The sequence below is a fragment of the Bos taurus genome, chromosome 3 (genome assembly GCF_002263795.3).
Source record: "Bos taurus isolate L1 Dominette 01449 registration number 42190680 breed Hereford chromosome 3, ARS-UCD2.0, whole genome shotgun sequence".
Taxonomy (NCBI): domain Eukaryota; kingdom Metazoa; phylum Chordata; class Mammalia; order Artiodactyla; family Bovidae; genus Bos; species Bos taurus.
The window spans coordinates 89,309,134-89,321,955 of NC_037330.1; positions in this window are offsets into that span (position 1 = coordinate 89,309,134).

Below are 12,822 nucleotides of genomic sequence, written 5' to 3' on the forward strand. Positions count from 1 at the left end.
TAGCAGCCCCCCTCCAAAAAAAGACCTGGATTACAAGATTCAAGCGTGGTCCCATGCGGATGAAATCTGGAGACTTCAGAGCAAAGGCAAGCACAAAAGAAAAAAGTCGAATGACTTTTAGCTAACATCCAAGTAGCAGCTCCCCCTTCTGTCTCCTCTGCCTCAGAGATCAAACTGTCACCAGCCCCAGGACAGAGGGGACCACACCCTGCTGATGTTGGGGCTTTGACTAGGGAGCAGCCGGGGCGGGGCGGGGTGGTGGGGGGAGCGGTTAACAAAGGAAACACACACATTTTCCTTTCATAAAATGTTACAGCTCTCAACTTCCCTTTTATATACTTTGAGTCCTGCATTCTCTCTGTGAAATAAATATCATGATGCCCAGTTTATTTGCATAGGAGGAGCCTGGTGGGCTGCAGTCCATGGGGTCGCTAGAGTCGGACATGACTGAGCAACTTCACTTTCACTTTTCACTTTCATGCATTGGAGAAGGAAATGGCAATCCACTCCAGTGTTCTTGCCTGGAGAATCTCAGGGACGGGGGAGCCTGGTGGGCTGCTGTCTATGGGGCAGCACAGAGTCGGACATGACTGAAGCGACTTAGCAGCAGCAGCAGCAGTTTCAAATTCAACTCTCCTTTACTGAAGACCTAATATATGTTAGGAACTTTGCTGGACTGTTTCTGAACCTCATTTTTTAAAAATTTTTGTAAATTTGTTCATTTTAATTGCAGGCTAATTACAATATTGTAGTGGTTTTGGACCTCATTTAAATCACAAAAATTCTCTATTAAGTAGAGATTATTTTTCCCATTTTGAAGAAAAGGGAATGACATCTCCAATCAATGGATAACATATTCAATACTGACCATCAGATCAGTGCCAGAGACTGGATTTGAACCCAGGTCACCTGTGATCACACCTGTGCTCGGCACTAGGCTGCTACAGAAAGGTCCCCCCTAGATTCTGACACAGCAGCCCGGCCTCTGCTGAGCTCTGATGGTCTGATGCTCTGTCTCAGTATTGTATGAGGAAGTAGATGTCTTGTCTCTTTAGCTGACAGGACCTCTGATCAAGAAGGAGCTGTGTAGCTCAGGTTGGTATTCAAGGAGCCTCACTGACACCTCGACCTGATTAAATGACAAGAGCCTGAACCCAACACCATAACGAGAGGAGACTTTTCAGGGATATTAGGAGGTGCTGGAATACATATAAATAATTTGTGGCCCGAGGACAGGCTTTGGCGGGGTTGTTTTTAGAACATCCCAAGACTCATATGCTTTCCCTATCAAGAGAGGATTCTGTGTCACTCCCCCTTGAATCTGGACTCTAGGATGGCTTGGCTCACAGAATATGACGGAAGTGGCACTGTGAGAGTGCCAGGTCCAAGGCATAATAAATTGACAGCTTTCACTTCCTGTCTCTTGGGACACCTACTCTCCAGACCTCACCATTGCACTGTGAGGAGACCCAGCCGGGCTGTGGAGAGACTCAGGCAAGAGGCACCCCTAGGTAGCTTTGCCGGCCGTATGGGTAAGCCGTCCTGGAGGAGGGTCCCCCGCTGAGCCACCCCAGTCAGTGATGCGTGGAGCAGGGATGAGGTGTCTCTACAGAGCCCTGACTGCACTGAGCACTCACAAGCAAAATAGAGGATTGTTGTAGTCTGCAAGTGGTTAGTTACAAAGCAGGCTTCCAGGTGGCACAGTGGTAAAGAATCTGCCTGCCTGCAGGAGACATGAGAGACGTGGATTCTATCCCTGGGTTGGGAAGATCCCCTGAAGAAGAAAATGGCAACCCACTACAGTATTCTTGCCTGGGGAATTCCATGGACAGAGGAACCTGGAGGGCCACAGTCCATGGGGTCACTGTGTCAGACACAAGTGAGTGACCGAGCACACACACAGTTACAGAGCAAGAGGTAATTGGATGACAGGTAAATGAACCTGATGTCTGTGGAGCCTGGACTCTATGACAAGGTCACTACAGTGGTGATCATTTTGACTTCTTAGAGAAACCCACCGAAAAGACAGAGAAACTGAGGCTCAGAAAGGAGAGATGGCTTTCTTGAGGTCCCAGACTTCATAAGTGGATCAGCAGGGATTTGGATTTGGTCTGGATAAGGCTTCCAATTCCCCTCAATTCACTCAACCCCAGGGCAGTGAAACAGAGATAGCTGCTGTCTAGCTCTCTGGCTACTGGTCAGTAAAGAGTCCACCTGCAATGCAGGAGACGTGAATTCCATCCCTGGGTCGGGAAGATTCCCTGGAGTAGGAAATGGCAACCCACTCCAGTATTCTTGCCTGGGAAATCCCGTGGACAGAGGGGCCAGGTGGGCTACAGGCCATGGGGTTGCAAAGAGTCGGACACGACTGAGCGCACATGCACGACCTGCCTTTTTCTAGCAAGATCCTGTGTAGACTGTAAACGCCAAACAAATATACTAGACACCTCTTTGTATTTTCTGTTTCTTTTCATGGAAAGGCATTGTATTTTAAATATAGCAGTGCCCATATGTCAACCTCAAATTCCCAGTCTATCAGACAACTGTTTTTATATTGCATGATGCTTATTTAGGTGTAAATTCCAGGTAGAACTCCAGGGGGCAGGGGGGCGGATAAGCAGCTTCTGGCTATGTGACCTTGGGCTTAACATTTACCATCTCTGAGACTCAGTTTCTCCTCATCCATAAGATAAGGACAAGCACATCAACCTCACAGAGTTGTTATCAGATCTAACAAGGGCGTGTTAGGTAAATGACTTCACACAGCATTTGTGTCTTAGTCACTCAGTTGTGTCTGACTCTGTGTTATCCCATGGACTGTAACCCGCCAGGCTCCTCTGGCCACTGGATTTCACAGGCAAGAATACTGGAGTGGGTTGCCATGCCCTCCTCCAGGGGATCTTCCCCACCCAGGAATCGAACCCAGGTCTCCTGCATTGCAGGCAGACTCAGTACCCGGCTGCAAAGAAACATTCAATACATCGAGTATCCCTGACCTTGAGAATTCCAGGTCAGAAGAGTTTTCTTCCCTCATCCCTCCTGACCCAGAGACAGACTCCCTAGGGTCACAACGAGACAGATGCATCCCACCCCTGAGCGTCATTTATTTTCACCTCAAAGACTGAGCCCTTTATGCCTGCACTCCTGCAGCCCCTCCAGACAAGAAGGAAGCACAAGTCACAGCCAGTGAGCTTTGCTCACAAATTCCTCCTTCACGACTGACTGAGCCCCGATACCGGAAAGAAACATTCTGTTGAAACATGTAAATCCCCACTCATCTCCAAATTGGGTGCTGGAGTGCCTCGGGGAAGTGATTTTACAAGCTCACTGACTCCAGCCAAGGTAGATGCCAATTGCTCTTGCGAGATAATTCAGCCTGACCTCCGCTCCCCACCACCCCCCGCCCCAGAAGCAAGATTGAGGGGCTCTCTCCCTTCTTACTAGAGGAATGGCCCCCTGAGCTGCTGGGGAACAGCCCCGTCTCCCGGGAGGCAGAAGGAGAGAGGCCGTAAGCCGCCTGCTTCTAGCCGTCCTCCCCAGACAGCACAGGGGGAGTTCAGTGACTCCTGGCTTTCATTGTCACTTGAACAAAGGATCTCTGATACTGGTCAGGAGGGCTATCTTGAGACAAGGTGTCTGGACTACAAGGTCAAGCTTGCCTGTGCTTTCTCTCATACCCTCCTGGATTCCAGAGGCAGGGGGATGCTATGGTGGACCCAGCCACCATTGCAACTCCGTGCAAGAAAATGCTTTCTAGCCTGCTGTGCCTCTGGGGAGAACTGTTATCTTTTCTTGTACTGCTGCCTTTTTAAAAAATTTATTTCCAGAGCTCAGTTTCACCAATATTCAACTCACAGCCAAGTGGGCTGCATGAAGTGCCCAGCCAGCCCTATGTAACTCAAGATGCTATATCCACCTCATCATCAGTAGCAAGACCACCCATGTTAGTTGGAAAGATTATTTCCCTCCTAAGTCTTTGGGAGCCTAAGTCCAATCTAATATTTGGGAGCAAATATTAGAAAATCGGTCAGCAGTTCCACTAATACTCATAATCATAAAAATTACTATCCACTTCTGAGAGCTCAGTCTCCCAGGACTTAATAACCACTCTATCATGGACTTCTTGCTTCCGCTCCAAAAGGTAGATCTTATTGCCTGCATTTTATACATGCAGAAACGGGTTCAATAATCAAGTAATTTGTTCAAGGTCACACAGCTCATATGGGGCAGTGCTGGGATTTTCATTCTGCCATCGTTGACACTGCTAAACCCCATGGGGTGAGTTCTCCACTGACGGCTGTCCACAGGAAAGAGGGCCTCCTCATCCAGGCTGGCTAAGTGACAGCGCTTGACTGCCCCAGGCTCAGCCAGCGCCCTCTGGGATCTCCATCCACAGCTCACCTTCTCCAGGTTCTGAGTCAGTTTGGAACTGGAACCTCATGAGCAGATGGTGTCTGGGAATTCTCTTGCAGTCTCTAGGTCACTGTCTGGTATGTTGGGAAACAACGACCTCACCAAACCGCAGTGCCTGCTTTTTTGGTCCAGGTTATGTTCCCTCTGCTGTATGCATCCTGCTCTTGAGGCTGGAGTAGATCAGCAAAAGAATTCCTTACAGAGGATGGAGCCATAGCAGAGACTCCCAGGGGCCTGAGGCTACCAGAATCAACAGATGTTTGCAAATCATTCATAGTCTCTTTATGATGAGCACGGATGATTGACAGCGTTGCGCTTGTCCACAGCTCTGCCCACACACACCCAGCCCCTGAGCTGCCCTGTTCAGCACGCAACACCCTGGGAGCCACTAAGAGCAGACACCTGCCCAAAGGCCGGCTCTGATGTGGCCAAACGTGGAAAACTCCACCCAGAGAGAAGTGAGCTGCCCAATCAGATTTTCACTCTGGGGAAGCCAAATTAAAAGATGTAAGGAAAATACAATTATGAGTAGCAGAAACTAAGACAGGTGGAAGCCAAGAGAAAGGCTGTCAGGTAGAACAGAGACCCTGGAAAACCAACATGACGTGCAGACAAAAGTCGGGACGATGTGGAAGTCTGGGTAAGCAGAAGCTGTGAGGAAGACCATAGACAAGTGTTGGCATAAAGAGAAGCAGAGAGAATCCAGTCTTTGGACACAGTTTAGCTGTGCTAGCCACAGAACATAGTATGGATGCCAACCATTCCTTCCAGAAGGTTCTGCAGGGGCCCTGGATTCCAGCTACGACTGGGGGGCCCGGCCACACTCTGGTTCCTGCTCTTAGATTCCCAAGATATCTGCCTCTCTCTCACGGCCAAGCCCATCCTTACAGTGACACCCTGCCCGCTTCCTTCCCTTTTTGACATTGTCTGCACAATCCTCTTTTAATTAGAGCTAAGAGAATGCTGCTAAAACCCCTATCTCTACACACTTTTGTGTGTGCAGGGTAATTGGCTTATTTGTATTTTATAGACTTGGAACTTAATAGATGTGAGAATCTGTGGGCATTTGGAAACCAAGGGGCTGCATGTGTGCCCTGCTTGATCTAGGGGAGAGATTATTATGCGTGCAGTTGTCTTAGTTTTATCTTTAATTCCAATGCATGCCCTGGTACGTGCTTAGTCACTCAGTCATGTCCGGCTCTTTGTGACCCCATGGACTGTAGCCTGCCAGTCCCATCTGTGTCCATGGGATTCTCCAGGCAAGAATACTAGAGTGGGTAGCCATTCCCTTCTCCAGGGCGATCTTCCCCATCCAGAGATTGAACCTGGGCCTCCTGCATTGCATGTGGATCCTTTACCATCTGAACCACCAGGGAAGCACATGCCCTGGTACCCGTGGCTTTTAATTCCACTTTTAACTGTGGTGATTTCATGTGGTATATATCCTGATAAGCTCCTTTATAAAATAAGATAATGTATAAATAAATCTGCACAAAGGGATGATATATGCATCAGGGCCCTCGTGGAAATCAGGATTCAGCTCAGGTCATTCAAAAATGAATCTGAACAACAGGGCCTCTCAGGGAGGGGTGGACAGAGTTGAGGGAGCTGACAAGGGGGAGTGAGGCACCTAGAGATTTGCAAGCGCAGGAAGCCCTTATCTCCAGATGACTGGAGGAAAGGTGAGCGCAGAGGGCATGGGGCCAGGAGGAGGGTGGTGAAGTGCAGTGATGCTCCAAGTATCACTGATGTTGGGCAGAAATGCCCAACCTCCTTCTTATCCCACCTTTGGCGTTCCCACTGGCGCTTTACAACCTGAGGGTTCAGTCTGTGTGGGTCAGCCTCCGGGGGGCTGAGAAAAACACTGAGGGAGGTAGAAGGTGGGAGGGGGGCCTGAGTCTGGGCAGCTGTGATGAACATAAGTTCACAAACAGGAATCAGACCTGGAGGAGTGGGAGGGAACAGAGCTGAGCGTCAGGACCAGTTCTGAGGATGGGGAGCTGGCTCTGGGCTCTCCACAGTGTGCTGGTGGTCCCTGTGGCATGGGGACCTTCCTCCTTAGGATCATCAGTTTTCTGTCAGGGCTGGGGTGCTGACGTGACTCCACCCACCCCCACCCCACCCCCAGAGTCCTGGGGACTGCAGGATGCCTGTGATGCTCCCTGCTTCCAGGCCAGCACTCGGCATGCCCCAGTTCCCTGATGCTAGCTGAGGCTCTCAGTTTCACCAGGTCCTGTTGTGCTTCTCACACAGTGGAGGAAAGGGTGTCTAAGTAACCGTGGCAGCTGGTGGGGAACATGGGCTTTACCTGTTCTCTTTCCCACTCTCTCCTTCTTTGGTCCCTGTGCTTGAGAAAGCCTTCTCAGCTCAGTTACATGCCTGGGTGCCCTGGAGACTGCACTCCCCAACAAATAGGCTGTGTGGTCCAGAGCTGAGGCATTCAGGGAGAGAACTCCCACTGTTCCTTCTAAGTAAGTTCTCCTGAATCCAGACTTAGAATTTGTGGAAGTGGAGAACCAGGCTCTGTTCAGACTTATTTGTTGCCATCCTTAGGAAAACAAGGGGGCTTATCAGAGTAGAAAGCTGATATTCACTGTCCACTCGTGATGTGATAGGTACTTATGTATCCCATTTCATTTCATCTTTATGGTTATTCTGTGAGATGGGCTTTGCAGAAACTGCAGATCAGAAAGGTTAAGTAATTTGCCCATAGTCTCACTTTTGCTGGCCCACAGATGTGAGATTCAGGCTCTGTCTCTCTGGAGCCAGGGACCATGGTTGTCTCATTAACACAGGTTGCTGCTTAGCCAGAGTGCTGCTCAGGGGATTGACTGGAGACGGCAGAAGGGCCTGTCTTCACACAACAACCTGGTTTATGAAAGCGGGATCTTCTGAGCTCCATTACTTGGTATGAAAAGAATAAAACCATACTTCCTAAAATAATTCTATAATGTTCATTATTTAGTTGTTTGGACGAGAGTATTCTATCCTACCTCCCCTGTGCTAGGGAAGAGTAAGTCAAATTCACTGTAGGCATACATGTGCGCGCACACACACACAACCACACACACATACACACTTACACACACACTTCCAGCTACCTCCCCCAAGCCCATCAAACTCCACTGCCTTCAGGGCAAATATCTCATGTCCACCAGGGCCAGAATTCACATCCTCTGATTTGGGTTTTGAAGACAGAGATTTACACAGGATTACAATCTTTTTTTTTTTTTTTGATTGTGGTTGCTTCCGATTTCTATTGTCTGAATCATAGCCGTGGAAATAATTGAATCTTTTTGTAGCATAGAATATATTACTCTTGAAATAGTAGGAAATGTTGATAATTGCCTTTTATTGGACTCACAAATAATTTATAAGTTGGTCCGATTTGGAAAAAAAAAAAAAAAATACCATAGTCTTTTATTTCTTTGGCTTCTTCCTTGAGGCTAGAAGCAGCCTCCAAAAATAGCTGCCTGTGCAGAGATGGGTCTAGCGCTCCCCCTTGTGGCCACCGCGTGGGATTGCGGACCCAGTAAATGGACCCAAAACTGCAGACACTGGCATTTGAATAATTCTTTCTCCCCTAAGTACACAAAGAAATCTGATTTATTCTTCACAGTCATGTCTGCATTACAGAGCACTTCTCCTTATAAAGTCCATCGCTTTGAGGATAAGTAAATGATCAATCCCTCATATACATTATCATGCAGTGAGCACTTCTCTGAGGTAGTAACAGCTTCTGTGGTTTTACCAAATGTCAGGGAAGCTGAGAGTTTCTTCTTTCCTTAAGAAGATACTGAAAAGAAATACAAATTGACCTTTATGTAACTGCTTACTGAGGGAATTAACAAAAACGCCAAAGTGTATGAGACGGGAGGGGGTGTTAGAGGAAAAAGAAGAAACTGGAGAAACAGAAGGCCGTGGGAATGCATTGCTTAGCTTAGAATCCTGGCTGTGCTAAATGGCAACCCACTCCAGTATTCTTGCCTGGGAAATTCCATGGTCAGAGAAGCCTAATGGGCTACAGTCCATGGGGTCACAAAAGAGTCGGACACGACCGAGCAAAAGCTCAGAATCCCGCCTCTGCTTACAAACTGTGGTAGGCTAGGTCCTGAGATGGCCCTCCACTGGGTAACAGACAGACGGGCTCCGTCTTCCCTTCAGCGCGGAGGAAGACACTTTACAACTGGGAGCCACCCACTGAGTTCTGGCCAATGGGATGCAGGCAGAATGACAAGCCCATTTAGACCTTATTCCTGGAGCTCCCTAGTGATTTTTGGCACTGTCTCTGTATTCACACCATCGGAACAGAACATTCCAGGATGTCAGGGTTAGGGAAGTAAGCTAGAACCATGAGTCATCACTTAAGGACACTCACTTAGGAAAAGCACTTGATTGCCTTCAAACTATGATGTGAGCAAAAATAAATTTACATATGCTAAGCAACCACAATTTGAGAGTTGTTGCAACAGCCAGTGTTAATTATCCTTCTAAAGCAAGTCACCTCTTACAGCCACAGTTTTGTCAACTAAAAATAAAGATAATGCGTGAATATTCAATGAAACAATGTATGTGAAAACATTTGGCACAGACTTGGGGCTCAATAAATGCTGGTTAAAAAGCAGTTGTTTCTCACATAAGCAATATTTTCATTCTACAAAAGAATTTTTATTGTTATTACACAGATTTCTATCACAGGAAAAAGACGACCCAACTCCAACTGGCAAGCCAAATGGGGATTTTATTGGCTCCCAGAGCTAGAAATTTCAAGTGTAGATTAAGCCTTAGTGCTGATTTAATCTATCCAACAACTCCAAGAACCTGTGTTCTTTCTTCTGCCTGGTAAGCCTAATTTTTTGTTATTGAATTACAATTGATTTACAATGTTGTATGAGTTTCAGGTGTTCTAAACCCGACTCTCCTGATGGTCAAAGGTGGCTGTCAGTAGTCCCCACTACCGCATGCTCCTAGTGTACTTTGAGAGCAAGAAGTCTCATTCCAGTATTCTGAGAATCATCTGCCTCCTCTGGACTGGTTTAGATCACATTATCACCACTGAACAAATTGTTGAGGTTAAGGGCACGTACTGTTGACCTGTCAATCAAGACCCATACCTGGAACTATGGGTGGGATCACCTCTACTTTTCCCTACATCACTTGGGAAGAATGAGTGCATACATTTTTTAAAAGTATATTTTCAAGCACAAAAAAAAGAGGAAGCAGGGGGAAATGAATGCTAGCTACAAAAAGCATGTACTAAAATTGGTATGTTTATTTTCTTTGAAGCAAAAAAAAAAAAAAGATAAGTTGTAGGAGTAAATGTTATTTTGTGATCACTCTAAGTATCACCCAACCTTTCAGGAATCTGTAAATTAACTGGATGTTATGGTATTCAACTTCCAAACCTCTGACAATGAGTTCCCTAAAATATCCTCAGATATTGACTTCTTGAAATATACTTGGATATTGACTTCCTGTCTCTCTTGACAGTGCAGTGTTAAAAAAAAAAAAGTCTCAAGAATAATTTATTTCTTTGCACTTTCCTTTGATTTTGTGCAAGTGTTTTAAAAAGCCTAAGATGCTATACCAGTGGGAGGGGCTGTCCTTTTCATCTGCTCCTCATGCCTAAACTAAATCATATGATGCTCAATCATAAAATAATGAGACTGACTTTTAAACAGACTCCTTAGATGTAAGAATGAGTACTGCACTTCTGAGCAGTCACCTAGAGAAGTGATCTTCACATTCCAGTGATGTAACCATAGCTCAAATTGCATTAATTACACCTCAGTTTGGGCCACAAAAGCACAGTGACGTGTCTAACCATACTCTACCTCTGAGGGATTCCCAATCTCCTGCGAGTTTTCAAAAAGGTGAATCTCTTGAGAGTCCCTTAGGCAGCAAGGAGATCAAACCACTCAATCCTAAAGAAAATCAACCCTGAATATTCACTGGAAGGACTGATGCTGAAGTTGAAGCTCCAATACTTTGGCCACCTGATGCAAAGAGCTGACTCATTGGAAAAGACCCTGATGCTGGGGAAGACTGAGGGCAAGAGGAGAAGGGGACGACAGAGGATCAGATGGTTGGATGGCATCACCGACTCAATGGACATGAATTTTAGCAAGCTTCAGGAGATGGTGAAGGACAGGGAAGCCTGCTGTGCTGCAGTCCATGGGGTCACAAAGGGTGGGACTGGACAAGCACAATCCTTCAAAGCAGAGGTGTGCCTTTTCAAATATAGTATCTTGAGCTCAGAAGACAATCACCAGGCCAGAGAATTCCAACCTTATTTTGAATAAATGTAAAATATGAGCACCCAGGGGGACACTGGAGTTCCCCACTGGCTTAGCAGGAGGAGAGAGGATCTTGGGGTATTAGACTCTTCCTCTACAATGGCGATCATCTGACTACCACCCTCTGTCACCCTGCAGCTGAATTCCCCAGGCCTCCAGGCTACTCTGAGCTCAGCAACCCCTTCAGGCCTCGAGCCGCCCCTGTGTTCTGCTGTGGCCCCCTCTTGCCTGCTTTTCTGCCCACCCTCTTAGATTCTCTCTGCTCCCTGGGAACACTGGCCCCTCTCCTGAAGCTGAGGTCCTGGGCCTGCCATCGCCTCTCCTGAATGTCCCTTCCCTGCTTTCTCTTCATTCTCTCAAGGCTCACTCAAGACCTGGCTCATCTGTCATCTCCTCCAAGTTTTCCCACCCCTTCCATACACACAAAAAAAGGTACTTTGTTACTCTTTCTCTCTTTTTTTGATCTTGAGAAAAACATTTGGCCAGTAGGAGGCATGACCGGAGATAGGATGGGAGGAAGGGAGACACCAGGCTAATTGCCTCTTTTCTGTAGAAGCCCTAGGAGGTTAATGTGCCAATGGCCATTTCTCTCTCACCCTCTGCCCGATCCAGCCTGAGCCCTGATAACACCACCTCCTCTTTGTTATGTCCCAACTTTTGAGAATCTCTGGGTTTCCTTGTGGTCCTCATTTTGGTTCTAGTTCTTCTATCCCTGGTGTAACCAGTTCTTTGTGTTAGATCCCTTCTGTTTCAAACATTCAGAGTGATTTCATTTTTCCTAACTGGGTCCTGACTGAGAATGGTTGGTGCAGTGAATGGCATCAGTGAATGGATGAACAGATGGCCGTGTTTACCTGTCATATATAATGTTTATGTTTTACTTTCTGAGACAGTTTCATGACCCTTCCTGTCACTCTCTTTCCTTCTGCCACCCCTAATATTTGTTTTCGAGCCCTATCCACTTTTCCTAGATGGATTCCCCCACCCTAACCCCTTGTTCAAGTTTACCCACACTCAGTCCTGCATGGCCTCTGCGTTGCTGACAGATGGTGAAGACATCGGGTGCAGAGTGAATCATCAGGATGAGAACAGCTGCAGAATCCAGCAAGCCCAGCCTGTTGGCCAGGACCCACAGGACGACGGTGGAGGATTCATAATCTCTCCGCTCTTCAGGTCTGTCTGTGACTTCAGCCAGAGCCAGGCCAATTTACAGTGATTCCCAGAGCCCAGTGCAATTTGCAGATAAAACAGAAGATGCACATTTGTGGCCAAAGTGGAAGATTCAAGTATTAGCCTGGCTGCTAAAATGCTCCCCTGTGCGTGAGACCAGCACACAGCCGGATGGTCTCCTCAGCGCTGCCCAGACCATCATTTTATTGCCATGGTCTGGAGGCCAAGTGAATACTACAAACCAGGCATTTGGAAGGGATCTGGGAGTGGGGCAGGTTAATGCTTCTGCTCCAGGAAGAGGGGGGGTGCCACCCAACTTCTTGCCCCTTCCTGCCCCACACAGCGTCTCGCAAATCACTTTGACCCACGTGACTTGGCTGTAAATGAGGCTGACCAGCTGTTGGGAAGAAGCTTAGCACTCAAGGGAGAAAAGGAAAATAATACAATTTCACAACATCTCCCCTGAAAGGTAACACATTTATGGAGGAAACATGTATTGTGGGCCCAGCATTCAGTTGGATACAGAGGATAAAAGTCAATAAGATACAATCCCTTCCCTCGAAGGTGCTCCCGTCTACTCAGTGAAGACAGACCTGGGGAGAAAGGGCCAAAGGCAGTTTATGGGTTGAGCTGGAGCCCCGACAGTCTATGTGCGTCCACACTCAGCACTGATGAATATGTGCCCTGGGTGAGGAGACAGGCCTAATCCCAGCTCACACACTTCCCAGCCTGGTGACCTTGATCTGTGAGTAACTTCACTGAGTCTCAGCTTCCTCATCATTTTTACAATAAAGTTAGTGTAGTTGGGAGAATGCGTTTACACGTGGGAAGTTCTTTCCACCTTGTCTGATTCAAGGTCAGCCTCAGGACAGTGGTGTCCTCCTGGGTGGTCACCCTGGGTGGTGGTTCCTCTACCCATTTTATAGGCCCTGGACTTGGCAAG